The sequence below is a fragment of the Girardinichthys multiradiatus genome, chromosome 3 (genome assembly GCF_021462225.1).
Source record: "Girardinichthys multiradiatus isolate DD_20200921_A chromosome 3, DD_fGirMul_XY1, whole genome shotgun sequence".
NCBI classification, from domain to species: Eukaryota; Metazoa; Chordata; class Actinopteri; order Cyprinodontiformes; family Goodeidae; genus Girardinichthys; species Girardinichthys multiradiatus.
Window position 1 is genome coordinate 42,018,620 of NC_061796.1, and position 17,176 is coordinate 42,035,795.

At 39.4% G+C, this 17,176-nt stretch overlaps 1 protein-coding gene across 8 annotated transcripts in view; it reads right to left on the reverse strand.

Annotated features, from left to right (window-relative positions):
- Positions 1-17,176, reverse strand: part of sema6e (sema domain, transmembrane domain (TM), and cytoplasmic domain, (semaphorin) 6E) — a 260,656-nt gene that overhangs the window by 131,923 nt on the left and 111,557 nt on the right. For 6 of the 8 annotated variants that reach the window (XM_047360694.1, XM_047360697.1, XM_047360693.1 and 3 more), the window contains one exon: positions 10,506-10,674. The exons of the other annotated variants lie outside the window; for them this stretch is intronic. The gene's annotated coding sequence lies outside the window, so the exon portion shown is untranslated. The remainder of the gene's footprint in view (positions 1-10,505; positions 10,675-17,176) is intronic. 8 annotated transcript variants of the gene reach the window in all.

Consider the following 17,176-nt stretch of genomic DNA (forward strand, 5'->3'; position numbering starts at 1 on the left):
CGACTCAATATCCGGGGTCTATGTTTGTCAGGAACCCAAAGACTAAAATTTTTTAATAATTGGTTTATCCATGGCAAGGCATACTGTTATCATGACATTCAACAATATCATGGCATATCACACATTTTCCTAATATTGTGCAGCCTTCATAAAAGCTAAAACAATGTGATGATTATATCATTTGCAATACTGTCACATCAGCCATTCCACTGAACCACTTTCCATTAACCTGTTTTATCCAAGGGGCCCTTAAAAAGAAATACATTTAGTACACATTCTCTCTGTTCAAATGACATCAACAGTAGTTAATCTGTTAACACATGGTAGTCTGTTTGTGGTATCCAACTGCAGATTGCGTCATAAGCCCCACCAACCTGGTCTGTCTGCCTGTATCTGTGGCTAAACCAGTCGTCTGGATGTCTGGCATCATCAGTACACAGAGACATGCACCTGTCTTGGTCTCCTATAACTGTAGATCTGTCCTCAATGGCTTTTCAGGCTGTTCTGCTGACAGGTATGTGCTGTTGACTCGGCAGTGGAGCTTATCACGATCAACACAGGAAATATGAAGCCACATAGAGCGACCGCTGACACTTTAATTTGTCATCAGCGATAGGGTTTGTCAAACTATTCATGGAGTTCATCAACCACCTGGCTGTATTTGCTCACTCTGTCGATGACTTTTCAGCCCTCTTGAGAAATCTTCCACCACCATGACCTTGACGCTTAACTGTGGCATATTTTTTATGAGCAGGTGCCATGTTGCTCCTCAGCTCAAAACTTTGTGCTGGGTACTGATGAAGCTGAATCAGTACTTGAAAAAAATTATTCCTTCAATAACTGAGACAATCACTTAATGCGAAACAGTGTCATGGTTGTTCAGAGGGCAGCAGTAAGGAGGGAGTACTCAACTGAGGAACAACTGGAAACTTTCAGGTAAATGGATAGAATGACTTTCTGGAGTCCAAGGTGAACATCGTGGACACATCAACAAAGCTCTACGCTAAAAGCCTTTCCTGTTCAAATCATCATCACAGGCCACAAGGCGTAATACTTAATATTTTTCTCCACAATGTTATATCTCATCAGCTGGCAAAGATTCTGTTTATGAAACAAAATATTTATTTTTTTAACAAAATATTCAACATTTTGTTCCTAGTTGGTTCTAAAATAATGTCTACTGCTGCCTGTTGACAAAGGTCAACCATGATACAAATCATAATACTCACTTGTCACTTTATTAGGTACACCTGTTCAATGCCTCATCAATACTAATTGTGATGACAGTAGCTCAATACATTTAGGCATCTAGATATGGGGACGGCAGCTAGCTGTAGTTAAAACTAAGCATCAGAAGGGGAAGATGGTATTTAGTGTCATTGAATGTAGCATTGTTGTTGAGTGGTATGAATATTTGAGAAACTGCTGCTCAACAAAGATTTTATGCACAACCATCTCCCAGGCTTACTGTGGTGTGGAAGGAAATGCCTTGTTGAGGGTAGACGTCAGAGGAGAATAGGCAGACTGGTTCAAGATGACCGGAAGGACCACAGAGGCTCAAATAACCACTCGTTATTACCAAAGTATTCAGAATAGCATCTCTGAATGCATAACATGTGAAACCTTGAAGCTGATGGAGAACAGCAGAAGACTGGAGCGGGTGACAACCCTATAAGGTAAGAACAGGTAACTGAGGGTACAATTTACACAGGCGCACCAAATCTTGACAACAACAGATTGGAAAAATATGGCCTTGCCTGATGATTCTTGATTTGTAACTTTCAAATTGTAGGGTCAGTACTTGGTGTAAACATAAAAGCATGGATCTATCCTGCTTTGTAAAAACAGTTTAGGATGCTGGTGGTGAGGTAACAATTTCGGTTATATATTCTTGGCATGGTTTATGCCTCTTACTAACAGTTAATTCATTACATACTTTAAAAGCCATAAGAAAGTCTTCAACAGGAATGTTTGAAATTCATCAGGAGAATGCATTCTGACATTAAACTTTGTGAAGGTTTGGAGCTGCCCTGATCTTCTAAGTCAACATGAAGATCCTTTTCTATGACAGTTGGAGCAGTTTCTTTAAATAATTTTTTTAACTTTATAGTCTATGGCCTAGTGGCCGTCCATAAACTAAAACTATTTAGTTTATTTTTTGTAAAACTATTTTACAAAAGGAGTCACATCCAAGTTCTATTTATTTCAACCTGAAATAAATCAAGTTCTACAGATTCAGGGAAAGAAATGTTCTATAGAGACCATTCATAGCAAGATCTAAGCAAAATGAAAATGACCAGCATCTCCAAAGTACATTAGGAATTAGTTTACCTCTTTCAATCCAAAAAAAACCAAAAAAACTGGTTGTATTAGAAAATGAGGGACCCCTCTGCAAATGGAATGAGATGATTCACTTTAATCTCCGTGATTTAATTTCCTTACTTCTGTCCAAGTGATTTGCTACTGCAGATGTCTTCTCTTTATGCTTAAGCCCTCCGGCCATATGGTCCTACTGCACAGACTGTGAAACGAAGGGCTTTTAATCAGTCTTCTCAATGATGGAGCACATTCTGTCATTAGAAGACACAAAGCTTTAAGGCTTGCTTGAGTCTCTCGCTTCCAAGTATTTCAACTGAAGCAAGGTCTGAGACCTCTACGTGTTTCAGTGCATTTTGTTCTTAGCTTTGTGGCTTTCTCATCTATATAAGGTGGTAGAAATCTAAATGTTGTGCACACAACATATTTCACACTTTCTTTAACTTTGTTTCAATTGCACCACACACACACACACACACACACACACATACACACACACACACTTCCTTTGTCGGATGGAAGACAAATGCTGAACCACAAAAATATACGTAAATAAACAGAAGCATGCAGGAAGTGTTTGTTCAAGGTTGTTTGGAACAGAAAAATGGCTACTCTTACAAAGACTTTGATTTTTACATTGTAGTTGTAGACTAATCCTTGTCTTTTCTATCCAATTGGACAAATACATGAAAGGAAAGCATATTGTTTCATTTTGGCCTGCATTTGCTGGGAGACAGTATCAAGCTGTGCACACAGCCAAAAGCTGAAGAAACTGTTCTCCCTCATCTCAAGCAGCTATTTGGGATTTCACCCAACTGTCCAAACAGATCAATTTGAATGTGGACCAGAACTATATAAAGGTTTATGACACAGCGCATTAATAGGCAAACATGAACAAGATCACTGTGTGAATGGTCTACAGCACTTCTAACTTTTCTCTCAGACCATTGCACAGGTTAGGAGCAGAAAATATGTTGTCTTTAGGATACCTGACAGACAGTTTTGTCAGCTAGGGTGTTTATAGTAAACCAAGATTTTATGAAAGAGGACCACCAACCTCAGAGTGCTTGATAGAAAAACTAATTTAGTTTTTTGACAGCTAAAAGGATAATTCCTGAATGAGAGCAGCTGTTTTGAGAAGTTGGCCATAAAAAACAAAGTTTATGTAAGCAAAGAGAAAAAAACAGAAATACAAATATGCAAATATATAATCATAAAAACATGACAGATTTGTTAATGAGTGACCTATTATTTTTAACTTATTTTAGAAAAAATATGATGAATGACAAGAACTAGTTCATGTTGGGAGTCCAGGGCTTCAAGTTCAGGAAGTTTAGGTGATCCACTTAAATTAATTAATTTTCACTCGGATGAACTGAACATGTGGCTAGCTCTTGTTATCGTTCAAATGCCATATATGAAATGCCAACAAGTGTTAGTAATAGCTAAAGTTTGCTAATTATCTCGTGGTTGCATCTCAGCAAACTGTGGCTAATCTTCACATTATACTAGTTTTAATACTACATTACTGCTCAGCCTGACATCCCCTTTTGGACTACATTCGTTTTAGCTTGAGCAATTCTATATACTTTTACTGAATTTCTTCATAATAAATTTTTTTTTCAAAAGATATTTGCTCTTCCAGTATTTCTGTTGATTTGTGCTCTCTGCTTGTTGATTTTGTGTTTCTGCTTCTGTTCAGCTTTCTACTTCATTCAGCAGCATAGACAGTGTCCCATGTTTTCCAGTAGTAGTTTTAATTTGATTTCTTTATTTAATAGTAAAAGTTATTACCATAAATTTCAGACTTGCACTGAAATCAGATCTGCTTGTTTATGACCTATACTTATTTAAAAAACAAAAGAATATTGAATGTTGACCTTTTGCTCATTTAAATTGTAATTATAAACAGCCTGGAGTGAAGCATTGGAGGGCTGCCTGACTTTCACCTCAATTTAAGTAATCCTTGCCTCATAATACAAATTGACTAAATGTTTCTGACCCAAGCAAAGGGATTAAATTGTTCAGAGATGGGAGAGCTGAGTTTAAACTACAGCACCCATCCCCAGCTCTTGAGTCACGTTCCTGACACCGATGTTGGGCTGTTTGGTGTGTAGCCATGATTGCCAACACTACAGACCCAGTTTTACTCTTTTGGTGGGTCTTCATTCCTTTCACAGAGGTTGATTTATTTAAACTCTGCTGCAGATTTGGTTTAAACTTTGTGGTCTGGAAGCTTTTTGTTTTCAGTATGAATACAGAAAATGTGAATACTACTGCTGAATATGGGGTAAAATGCCTGCAGATTGTTTGTGCTTACAGTGAAAGAGCTCTTAAAACATTTGGCTTATTTTGTGTTGCTCAAGCAGAGACATAAGTGCATGTGTGTGTGTTTTCTACATCGAACTAACTTCTGCTTAGCATTTTTGGGTGTGAAACTGTATATTCATAAAAAATAACATAATGGATGTTTGAGGTATCAGTATCTGTGTGTGCTCATGTGGGGGGGGGTTGTTATGTTAGTCTAAAGCTCCTAAATATGTTGCATCATTTTATCTTTTTCCTTTGAGGATTTTTAGATTGTATATGCGTACTACAAACTCAGACAAATATCAGTGAAAAATGTATATAAAGTAAGAAAAGAAAAATAATCAGAGGTAGAATAATCACAAAGCTTATCAGATCTCTGTTAAAGAGCATTCCATAAAGGTACCCTACAAAGAAATTGTGAATTATCTGGAAAAAAATAGTCCTTGCTCTATAGATGCTTGCTGCGAAGACCCAGAGAATTACAAGTCTTTGGATCAATATCTCTGCACGGGGCTTGCAGGCTTTCTGATAAATATGCACCAATGTGAAAGTTATGCCAAATAACTGGTGAGGACAGCTAAACTTCGTAATTATACTTTTACTTGGTAATTTATAGTTTTCGAATTAATGAAATTGTCAAACTTTTAATTAGCAACCACTGACTTCCTTTCTTTCTGTGGTAATATGATTTAACAAAGAGGCCTTTTTGTGTCAGACACTCTTCAAAATACCAAGGAAAAAAGAATATGCCCAGTAAGGCAGATGGAAGTTGACCTGAAAGAGTCAAGATTGATGATTACAGGAAATAAAACTACTGATCTAAATCACCCATACCTACAGTCAGAGCAATAATTAGGAAGTTTAAAACAACTGAGACAGAAAAGGCTGGACTTAGGCTCTAGTTTATCTTACCACCAAACACAGTGAGGAGGATGGTAATGGAAGTAGAAACCAAAATCTCCAAAGCTCACTGTTAGAGAACTGCAGGTTAGAATGGCATCCATGAGTTTAACGACTCTCCATAAAATTCGACAAGTGCTAACTATATGCCAGTCGGTTCTTTAAGGGGTTGTTTAACAATTTCTGTCTGACTGTTATAAATGTCAACGTGTCTAGTTTGAGTACATGCCACCAGGCTGTTAAGCATTGTGGACAATTTCTGAAGTTGTGGGGCTGTTTCTCTTGTTAGAGGGCATGACATCAAGAACATATTGAAAATCCAAGGTATTTTAGATATTTTAACGACACTAGAGGCCTTTATTTTTCATTTTTCGACAGTAGACAGACAGAAAAGAGGGGCAGAGAGAGAGGGAGACATTCAGCAAAGGTCACTGGGTCTGGGACTCAAACCCAGGACGGACACATCGAGGACTATAGCCTCTAAAAATGGTCACGTGCTTAACCCCTACACCACTAGCGTCACGCCCAATCCCAAGGCATTTTAAATAAAAATCTTAGGACTCTACAAGAATACGGAAAATGGGTCACCATTGGTTCTTTCAACAGGTTAATGACCAAAGGTTTATTGCGAACACACAACACAAAAGGGTTTGCCAGACACAAAATAAACCTTTCTATGGCATCCCAGTACTTAAAACAAAATCCTATTTAAACATGTGGGCTCACCTGATGAGTACATCAAGGCTGACCAAGGATTTTGCATGAATGTTCCAACCTTGTAAAATGGGAAGTGCTGTTGTATTAGCAAAACGGAGTTAAGCAGAGCACCAACAGCAATTGTGCCAATAATTGTGCAGGACACTGTACATATTTGATTCTTATTCCCTAATGATCCTAGCCACTATTTGAGTGTGAACTTTTGCATTGCATAGACAGCATTTTTTTAAGCAGCCTACTGTGATTTTAGAAAATTTAATGTAGTTTCCAAAACCTAACCAATGCATTTCTAAAGAAAACCCAACTGGGGAGCAGTTCCACATCCCCAGGACTCTGCCTAATGAGCAATGGCACTCCTTGTCAGACAAACTATGATCTAACTAAAAGTCATGTAGCAGTGAAAAATAATCCACAGGGACTTGAGTCAAGCTTCACCAAAACCCTAAGGGTAGACTTTGCAAAATAAAAGCAGTTCTGTATTTAGAACAGCCTGCAAACATGTACAGCTTGCTGCCATGCACAGCACCAATAATGCTTTGCATCTATAGCAAGTTGTATATTAGGGCTCCCAGAGTCCCAGCAGTCTGCCATTAGTCTAAGCTCTGTCTCTCTGTGACATCCCTCAGCATTCTTTCTGCTTTCTGAGCGGATCCAAGCGAAGACCCTCTGACAGCAAACATGCGCCTCCACTGCACACATCATTGATACTAATGGGGACGGGTGTAGGGTAGGGTGGCATGCGGATCAGTCTGCTGGGGTGTGCTGTGTGGGTGCGCACAAAGTCACCAACGTTAGAATTACACAAGGGGTGCATGTGTGTTTGCTCCACGGCACAAAGATCAATTCATGTCGCTGCAGCAAATGGTATGACAACCAGTCTCCTCCCAAACACCATCTGCCTCTTCTGTGCCAATTTGTCACAGCACATCCAAGTGTGGCAGTGCCCTCATTTAACATTGAACAAGAGCATGACTTGGAGAGGAAAATGTGTAGAAAAAGATTAAGAAGAGAAGAAAATAAGGACAGAGGCAAAAACCCGAGCCCTCTGGGTAACCAGTGAGAGAGGTCAATGCGAGTTTATAAGAGGCCAAAGACAACGAAATATACAGGTCCTTCTCAAAATATTAGCATATTGTGATAAAGTTAATTATTTTCCATAATGTCATGATGAAAATTTAACATTCATATATTTTAGATTCATTGCACACTAACTGAAATATTTCAGGTCTTTTATTGTCTTAATACGGATTATTTTGGCATACAGCTCATGAAAACCCAAAATTCCTATCTCACAAAATTAGCATATCATTAAAAGGGTCTCTAAACGAGCTATGAACCTAATCATCTGAATCAACGAGTTAACTCTAAACACCTGCAAAAGATTCCTGAGGCCTTTAAAACTCCCAGCCTGGTTCATCACTCAAAACCCCAATCATGGGTAAGACTGCCGACCTGACTGCTGTCCAGAAGGCCACTATTGACACCCTCAAGCAAGAGGGTAAGACACAGAAAGAAATTTCTGAACGAATAGGCTGTTCCCAGAGTGCTGTATCAAGGCACCTCAGTGGGAAGTCTGTGGGAAGGAAAAAGTGTGGCAGAAAACGCTGCACAACGAGAAGAGGTGACCGGACCCTGAGGAAGATTGTGGAGAAGGGCTGTTTCCAGACCTTGGGGGACCTGCGGAAGCAGTGGACTGAGTCTGGAGTAGAAACATCCAGAGCCACCGTGCACAGGCGTGTGCAGGAAATGGGCTACAGGTGCCGCATTCCCCAGGTCAAGCTACTTTTGAACCAGAAACATCGGCAGAAGCGCCTGACCTGGGCTACAGAGAAGCAGCACTGGACTGTTGCTCAGTGGTCCAAAGTACTTTTTTCAGATGAAAGCAAATTCTGCATGTCATTCAGAAATCAAGGTGCCAGAGTCTGGAGGAAGACTGGGGAGAAGGAAATGCCAAGTCCAGTGTCAAGTACCCACAGTCAGTGATGGTCTGCTGCTGGTGTTGGTCCACTGTGTTTTATCAAGGGCAGGGTCAATGCAGCTAGCTATCAGGAGATTTTGGAGCACTTCATGCTTCCATCTGCTGAAAAGCTTTATGGAGATGAAGATTTCATTTTTCAGCACGACCTGGCACCTGCTCACTGTGCCAAAACCACTGGTAAATGGTTTACTGACCATGGTATCACTGTGCTCAATTGGCCTGCCAACTCTCCTGACCTGAACCCCATAGAGAATCTGTGGGATATTGTGAAGAGAACGTTGAGAGACTCAAGACCCAACACTCTGGATGAGCTAAAGGCCGCTATCGAAGCATCCTGGGCCTCCATAAGACCTCAGCAGTGCCACAGGCTGATTGCCTCCATGCCACGCCGCATTGAAGCAGTCATTTCTGCAAAAGGATTCCCGACCAAGTATTGAGTGCATAACTGTACATGATTATTTGAAGGTTGACGTTTTTTGTATTAAAAACACTTTTCTTTTATTGGTCGGATGAAATATGCTAATTTTGTGAGATAGGAATTTTGGGTTTTCATGAGCTGTATGCCACAATCATCCGTATTAAGACAATAAAAGACCTGAAATATTTCAGTTAGTGTGCAATGAATCTAAAATATATGAATGTTAAATTTTCATCATGACATTATGGAAAATAATTAACTTTATCACAATATGCTAATATTTTGAGAAGGACCTGTACACAGGGGACATCTAGGTGACTCAAGTGTGAAACAGATACATGCAAGAATCTGGGTTTAAAGTTGGATCAGTTCTTCAGCTGCAAGTCATTTTTTTCTCTGAAAAGTTTTATGTAAACTTTAAGGCCACAGCTTTGAGGAAAATATTCATCATTTAACCTGAAATAAAAATCTGCAGTCCAACCAGGGCACTAAATTAAAGACATCTTTCTTTAGTCTGACTAAAACACCCAGGTGCAGAAACGAGTATCATGCAGATGTAATGTCAAGATTATATCAAATAAACTGGAAATTCATAAACAACTGTGTTTAAAAGTCTGCTTTATGATCAAACAAATAATGCGGGATAAAGTTTATCTTAGTTAATTTGATCTAAAGTTGAAAACATTAGAACAGAAGCTGGGTTTTTAAAAAGCTGCTTTCTTTTTTATCTACACAAAGAGCTTTTCAGCTTTTTCATACATATAAACTATCCTTCTTTCACCATGGCAGCGACATAGTGCCTGCATTATTAAGAGAGTGGGTGACAAGATATGAAAGCAATGCCCCTCATTCTTTTTGCCTTCCTCTCCCTTTTTCCTGCGTTTGGCAGAATAACACCTCCATTCAACTCAGCGGTCTGATCGCGTTTCATGCTTGTGCACCCGCACTGACTGCCATTCTGTTCCATTCAACCTGCGTAGATGCATCTTTGTGTCATCAATAATGACATTGGGGCCCCTCATGCCACCGTGATGCCAGAGATGCAGCTCAATAACAAAAACTCATTCTCATACACTCAACCCGCCATCATCAGCAATGCTTCCCTGCCGTCAGCAGAGTGCATTGCCAACATGGTGGGCTTCTATTCACTTTGACTGATGCAGAATTCTCTACATTGGCCCCAAGCTGCACGCGTGCACAGCCAGCCAAAAGGGGATCACAGAACAGTGAAGCTTTGAAAAGCGAGCATGAATAAAGAGAACCAGAACCCAATGTGAACATTCAATGAGTCAAAATAGGAGCTCATGAGGACAAAACTGATGTTAACCCTTCTGCTGTGTTTTTTATCCTTTGGTAAAGCTAAAATAATATCATAACCTGCACAGGCAACACATGAAAAAAACAGCGATGCCATCAACAAGCGCACTGCTACGTTTAAACTCCCAGATATAATTTTCTACATTATTTTGCCACCAGTAAAACTGTGGTAAACGTTCTCTCCAGTTTTTGGAATGCATGGTAAACATGTATAGAAAAGCTCTAAAATAAATAGTGATGATTTTATATATTCAGCCGTTTTAAAATTTGTAATTATTTTCTCTTAATGCTACAATTATACATTAGCATTTGTCTAGAACACAAAATTCCTTTTGAAATAAAGGTCGGTGGTTTTGGTTGTAACATTCAAATAGCATGAATGTACAAAGATCCAATGCACAAATAGCAGAGTTAAATCCACTATGCTGATAAAGTTTGTGTTCTAAGGATGTGCCAAAAAGCAAACAAAGTAAAAAAAAGCAAAAGGCTTAAAATATTTGACATTTAAGTTACATTACAAGAGGAGAAAAGAAAGTCATGTGATCTTACAGTTTTGTCACGTCCTACGATCCAACAATCTGTGCCCCTCCTACTTCTCCAAGGTAACAATCTCTCCTGTTGCGTGAAGGACAAACGTGTCTCGGTTGGTGGGCTGTCAGACGCCAAACCCTTGTTTCGAGGATCCCCTTCTTAGAATGTTCACTCTTCAACAAATGTCCTTTAAAAGCAAACCACAAAACCACAATAAGGACAGCGAGACAACAAACCTGCTGCTTTAAAAAATTTACGGGTTTGTCTTTTTTGCTTAAATAGCAGCCAGTGACCCACAGAGGCCCAATGAAGAAGGGCTTTATGTCTTTCTCAGCGTAATCTCCTCAGTCACTGCGCTGTTATAACATTACAGCTAACACAAGCAGAGAGGACATAAAGATAGCCAGATGTGCTGGGCTGAGCTGAGCTGGGTTACAGGCAAAACTTGGTGATGACATTAAAGGCACTGAGGATTTTTATGGTTTAGGAGGAGTGTGGGATGATGTTTGAGTAGTTTGCATTTGCAGAAACATACAAAGTTTAAAATCTTGACAACAAATAGCCAAATATTTCTGAATTATTTAGTTCCCAAGTCCAAAGCTCTGCACACAATCCACAAATTGCCAGCAATTGTGCTTTAGACCAAATGCAGCACCCGGTTTAAGATGCCTACGCTTGTGTTACACAGGGTACATTATCTTAACCTTGTTTTTGTAACTGACAATATGTAGGTTCATTTATGCAAGATATGGAAGCTGATATGCTGCAGGATATTTGCTGGGAAACAAAAACAATGTTCACAAATGCAGTTCTAAAAATGTGTTGGCGTACATATTCTTAGTCACTCAGATCCAGAGCAACAAGGCAAGTGGATTCCCTTCCAAGTCCATTAAGAAGTGCTGCAAGAACCATGAAAAATGCTTGACTGTCTTGTATTTCAGCATTTAGGGCTTTTGACCTAGTTATAGTTTTTCTTATTTTTCAGTGAATGCAATTTATGTAATATGTATTTTGTATGTGTCTGTTTGTTTATTATTATTATTATTATTATAATATTTTTGAACAATAAGATACTGACTTGAACACACAAGAACAGCACAATGTAGAGCTTGTGGACCTTTTTTAATATTAATAGAAATACAGACTTGTTAATATTCACCTATGGCTGCTATTTGAGTTAGTTGTGTTGTTTCCTTCTGCAGCAGAAAGACAACAACAGAAATACAAAAGTCAGAGGTATGAAAACATATAGGTGTTTTGTTTTTTTTGTCATCCTGATGAGTCAATCTGGATAAATCCTACACATTTTAGAAGACCCAAGAAAGGACATTCAGCTGCCTTTTATTCAAGCATTTACGTCTCGTGTCCTCATCTCGTTTATCTAACTTTATTGATACATCAGCATCACCTGTACCAACATATTTCCAAGCAGGCTATTAGCAGTTTTCCTCTGCCATTCAGGAGTAATGTACACATCTTTATGCTTGTTTTACATGTTTATGAACATCTTTATTCACCTTAAGCTTGCTTCTGTTCCTTACACTCATTAATGCAGCACTGCAAAGTCTGCCTCACACTAACTGCACTGCCATTCTTTACTTAGCCTCCCCACCAAAATACACCACATTATACAAAGGAGCATATATGACTGATGAACTTCCTGGGAATCCATTATTGCAAATTCAGCGCTCCCCACACACATGCTAAAGTGGTTTATGATGATCATAGCAGGGTAACGGTAACTGGTCTATAAGTTTCCAGTAACTAAGGAAACCTCTAGAGATACATTTTTTATCTACATTTTCACCTACCCCCAAAAGCCCCTCAAAAAAAGAGGTAGGAAGAGACATCCTCGCTGTGGAGCAATTCCCTACAACCTTAGCCATGGATCAAGCATGTCCACAGACTAACTCATGCAGTGCAGCAGATGAGCTGCTGTCTAAATCCCTCCTGAACGAGGCAGCCAACTGCAGCTGGTGTTAACTGGACATAGCCGCTCACTCCCATCATAGCACCATAAAGCCACTGAAGGCCTATAAATTCTTAACAACACCAGACACTCTGTAAATTAAGTGTGACAGCTTTAACATGCTGGTTTGTGGTGATTTAACCTGTGTGCTGTATAAACTGGGGGGAGTCGGTGGCTGGCTGGTGGAAATGTTACTTGTTGTAGTCACTGTGCCAGATGACCACATGTCTTAGTCATACAATGGCTGCCAGTGGAAATAGTAAATAAGCATCTCTAAAAACACATATAAAGAAGAGGGTTAAACTTAAAATCAAATGCATCTGTTACAAAGGTTTGTCCTAATGTATATAGAGAATAAAGAAACCAAACACTGTCATGTTTTATTAGAGATTCTCAACCTGCTTCAGGGTTCACTGGCCAAGAGTTCTAGTTTAAAGCCAGTGCCTCATATTGCCCTACAACAGGTTCCTAACATAAACCTAAGCTTCAACATATTTAGGTATAGATGGAGACCAGTTTGTCTCACTGGATGTACCAAATAAACCAACCCAGTGTGTTTTCATGCTAGCCCGGTGATGTGAAACTAAGTGAATTACCTCTAGAATAACTGCTTACTACCCAATGACAATAGCTACAAAATATATTTTAAAAAAAACATGGCCAAATGCCGCCATACAGTATACTTGGTACATGTTTAAAAAGACAATGAAAGTTACTGTTGTCTGTAAACAGGAATGCCTCAATATTTTCTGGGGGGGGGGTTACCCGCTGGTCACATGCCCAACCGCCCCGGGAATTAATTTGCTCAACCCTGGCCAATTATAAACACTGTGACAAATGTGAAGTAAAGGCTAAAGAGCATTCTGCATAAGCTATAACTGGAGTTGGACAACATCGCAAGTGTCATGGCAGCACCAGTTCATTTACCAGTTTGTAATCACAAATGTACAGAAAACGTATGACTTATAGTGAAGCATATTAATTTGATTTTGAGTCATGCATTAAACTATAATTATCTCCTACATGTAACTGGCTGTGGTTCATTATCTTTGCCAAGTATTATCTCAATATAAGGGGTTTATCCTGTAACAGGTGGGTTGCTAGTTCAAACCCCTGCTCCATCTGTCTCAGTCATTGTGTTCTTGGGCAAGACACTTCACCCACCTTGCCTGCTGATGGTGGTCAGAGGGCTCGGTGGTGCCGATTGTATGGCAGCCTCACTTCTGTCAGTGTGCCCCAGGGCAGCTGTGGCTACAATGTAGCCTAATACTGTCAGTATGTGAATGGGTGGATGACTAATTGTAATGTAAAGCGCTTTGGGGTCCTTAGATTTCATAAAGTGCTACAGAAGTGCAGGTAATTCACCATTTACCAATATATGCACGCTTAAGTTGGAAAAAATTCAGGCAACAGCAAGTCCCCACCACAGATGTGCATCAACTTCAGTGCCCTGAAATACCTAAAAGCCACAAAAAATTGTTAATACCGAAACAAGGCGGATTCGCTCAAAACCCGTCACATATGCTAAATACATTTAGATATCAGGGCATAAGATACTCCTTTCTTAATCAGAGGCTGTTGTCCTTTAATAGTGCTAAATCAATTTCCCAAAACAGTGTTTTCTTAAAAAAACATGTGAACTGGGTAATAAACAACCACTGGCACTGAGGAGTTAAATTAGGGTTAGCAGATTTGGCTACAGAAGACTCAGAATGAAGGGGGCCTTCGGCCTATGTCTGTTGTTGGGCTCAGACGTTCTCCACTCTGGCCTGAACAAAGTGGCACCTAGTATTGATTACATGGATTGTGATCAGCAGGTGGGTTGTCATCAAGTGTTGCAACTTTAGATGCTTAAGCTATTAGACAAGGTGCTTGGAATGCACAGAAAATGAAGAATAATGTTGCAGAAATTGTTTCACTGCCACACTGTGATCATTGGCACCTTGTGCTAGTGAGATTCTATAATTTCTAATCTCATTTTCAAGAATAGTCCCAAAGAGGCTTTACCTTATCCTGCCATAATAGTTTTGAAGCCAGCCACATTTGCCTAATGAGCTTTTTGGAGCCCTACATCCCCATTAACACCATTCTAACAAACAATCTACTCCTTCAAACATCCCACCTAAACAGCCCCGTGGACTCCGGGTTGTATTTTCATAGTTTTGTGTCAATTTAATCACCTCCTTTGAAAAAAGTTGGCAAAATAATTTATTTACAAAAATTACCCTAATTCTAACAAAATAAATTTGTTGCACCACACCCAAACCTGCAACATTCCCCATTTTTACTTCTACCACTCTGTTGATATTTCCCCACAGTCCTTGCAGAGCTCATTGGGTTGTGGTCGTGATCAATGGCCCCTGACTGAGGGTGTCAGGGGGGCCCTGGGCTCCAGGAATGGAGGTATTAATAATGCAGGGTCCAGACCTGTCATATCGTCCATTAGCACAGAAGAAGCGGGAGGCCCAATGGCTGATTGATTACTAATTAGATTAATTGCCATCTTTTAGAAAAGGGGAGGAATTGGAGCAGTGGCAATTATGAGAGGTGCAGAGACTTACCCAAGGAAAAATATTCTTTTAATCTTCTAAAAATAGACATTTTCAAATCAGGAAAGCAGATAAATATACAGTTCAGTAAAGATGAGTCAGAACTTGAACACAAAAATTCAATTAAGGGCCAAACAACTACACAGGGCTAAAAAGAATGTCTACCAAATTACCCAATTCTCTCCAGGCATTTCTCCACAATGCAGCTGCTAAAAGCAAACAGCTCAGCTGCTCTGACCACAATGTTAACTAAAAACAACGGTCGTGTTATTTTGCTGGTGTTTTCATTTGAGACAATTTTCCTCCTCCTATTCCCACATGTGTCTTATCTGCCATTACGATCCAGAAAACAAAGGACCCAGAGATGTACAGAGAGCCTGAGCTCAATTTATTCTCCACACTTTCCTTTACATAAAACTAATAAAGAGCTCACATCAAAGCTGCAGAGGACACATTCGGTTCAGACTCGAGTAAAGAAGGATTGGACAACATGGTGGAGTAAATGGATAATGATTTACACAAATGCTTTCCAAATAACATTTTTGTTTGACTGAAAAAGTATTAAACAGAACTAAATCAACCCCACCTCAGGAACAGACAAAGCAACTTCTATTAAATCAACCTTACTGTGGAACATCTGCAATTAAGCCTAAAATTATTCACAACCCTTGCAGATTTTGATTTAACTTATTTTTATTCAACAATTAGACAGGCATTTCTCCAAAGACAATAAAACAATGTAAAGGAGTATGAATTTTAGAAATAAAAGGTTTTATTTAGATTTCAAACAAATGCACGTCAACAATTATATACACATTTTTCAATAATCAATGAAAGAATCTTTCAGGCATTACAGCAAGCAAACTCTTCTTATAATTGCAGTTCAGTTTTTGCATGTTATTAGTTTTATCTTTAGTAGTAAGCTCCAAGTCTTTCAGGTTAGTAGGCCTCCTTTCCATCACCATAATTAGTTCCCTCCATTGGAGTCAGATTCAAGTCGGGGTAGTTTAACTTCCACATTAGATGAAACTATTTGTTGGCACCATGCACATGTCTTTACTTACAACTAGTTTGCATGAAAACATGAATCAGAAAGGACCTAAATCTCAGTTTGCAGATTTTAAAGCATACTTGACAAAAGTATCATAGGTCAAAAAGCCTTAGATGTCCATCAGAGAAAATGTGGAACAGCCAGATATTAGGTTACTTTTCAATTTTTTTAGCTTTTGAGCTGATTCATTGTGAAAATTAAAATCCAGGACGATAGATGGACAAAGGTTTGGCCTTCAAAAAGAATCATCCTACTGTTGTAACCGCCTGACCCATCAGACTGATAGCAGCATAACAAAGTACACTCACTGGCCACTTTATTAGGTACACCTTGCTTGTACTAGGTTGGACCCCTTTTTGCCTTCAGAACTGCCTTAATCCTTCGTGGCATAGATTCAACAAGGTACTGGAAACATTCCTCAGAGAGTTTGGTCCATATTGACATGATATCATCACACAGATGCTGCAGATTCGTCAGCTGCACATCCATGATGTGAATCTCCCATTCCACCACATCCCAAAGATGCTCTATTGGATTGAGATCTGGTGACTGTGGAGGCTATTTGAGTCCAGTGAACTCATTGTCATGTTCAAGAAACCAGTCTGAGATGATTCGTGCTTTATGACATGGCAGGTTATCCTACTAGAAGTAACCATCAGAAGATGGGTACACTGTGGTCATAAAGGGATGGACATGGTCAGTAACAATACTCAGGTAGGCTGTGGCGTGGACACGATGCTCAATTGGTAAAGGGCCCAAAGTGTGCCAAGAAAATATTCCCCACACCATTACACCACCACCACCAGCCTGAAGCGAAGGCAAAGGCAGCTTCTGGTTTTCCATTATAAATTATAGTATGGGACTTGGTGTCAAAATTAATATAATGTTCCTAAAATGTACTTTCTAAAAAGGTAAAATGACAGTTAAACATCTTTCTCATTTGCAAGTCAAAGGCTCTCTCGACAATACCAAAGCATGTTTTCATTCATACCAGTCGGGGAAGCCAGCATGTGAGCAGGAGTTTCTGACTAACTGCCATTTTGGTATGACTGTACTTAACACACACCCACTCTAAACATAAACAGAAGGGATAATGAATTTCAAATGGTGAGCATCTTCA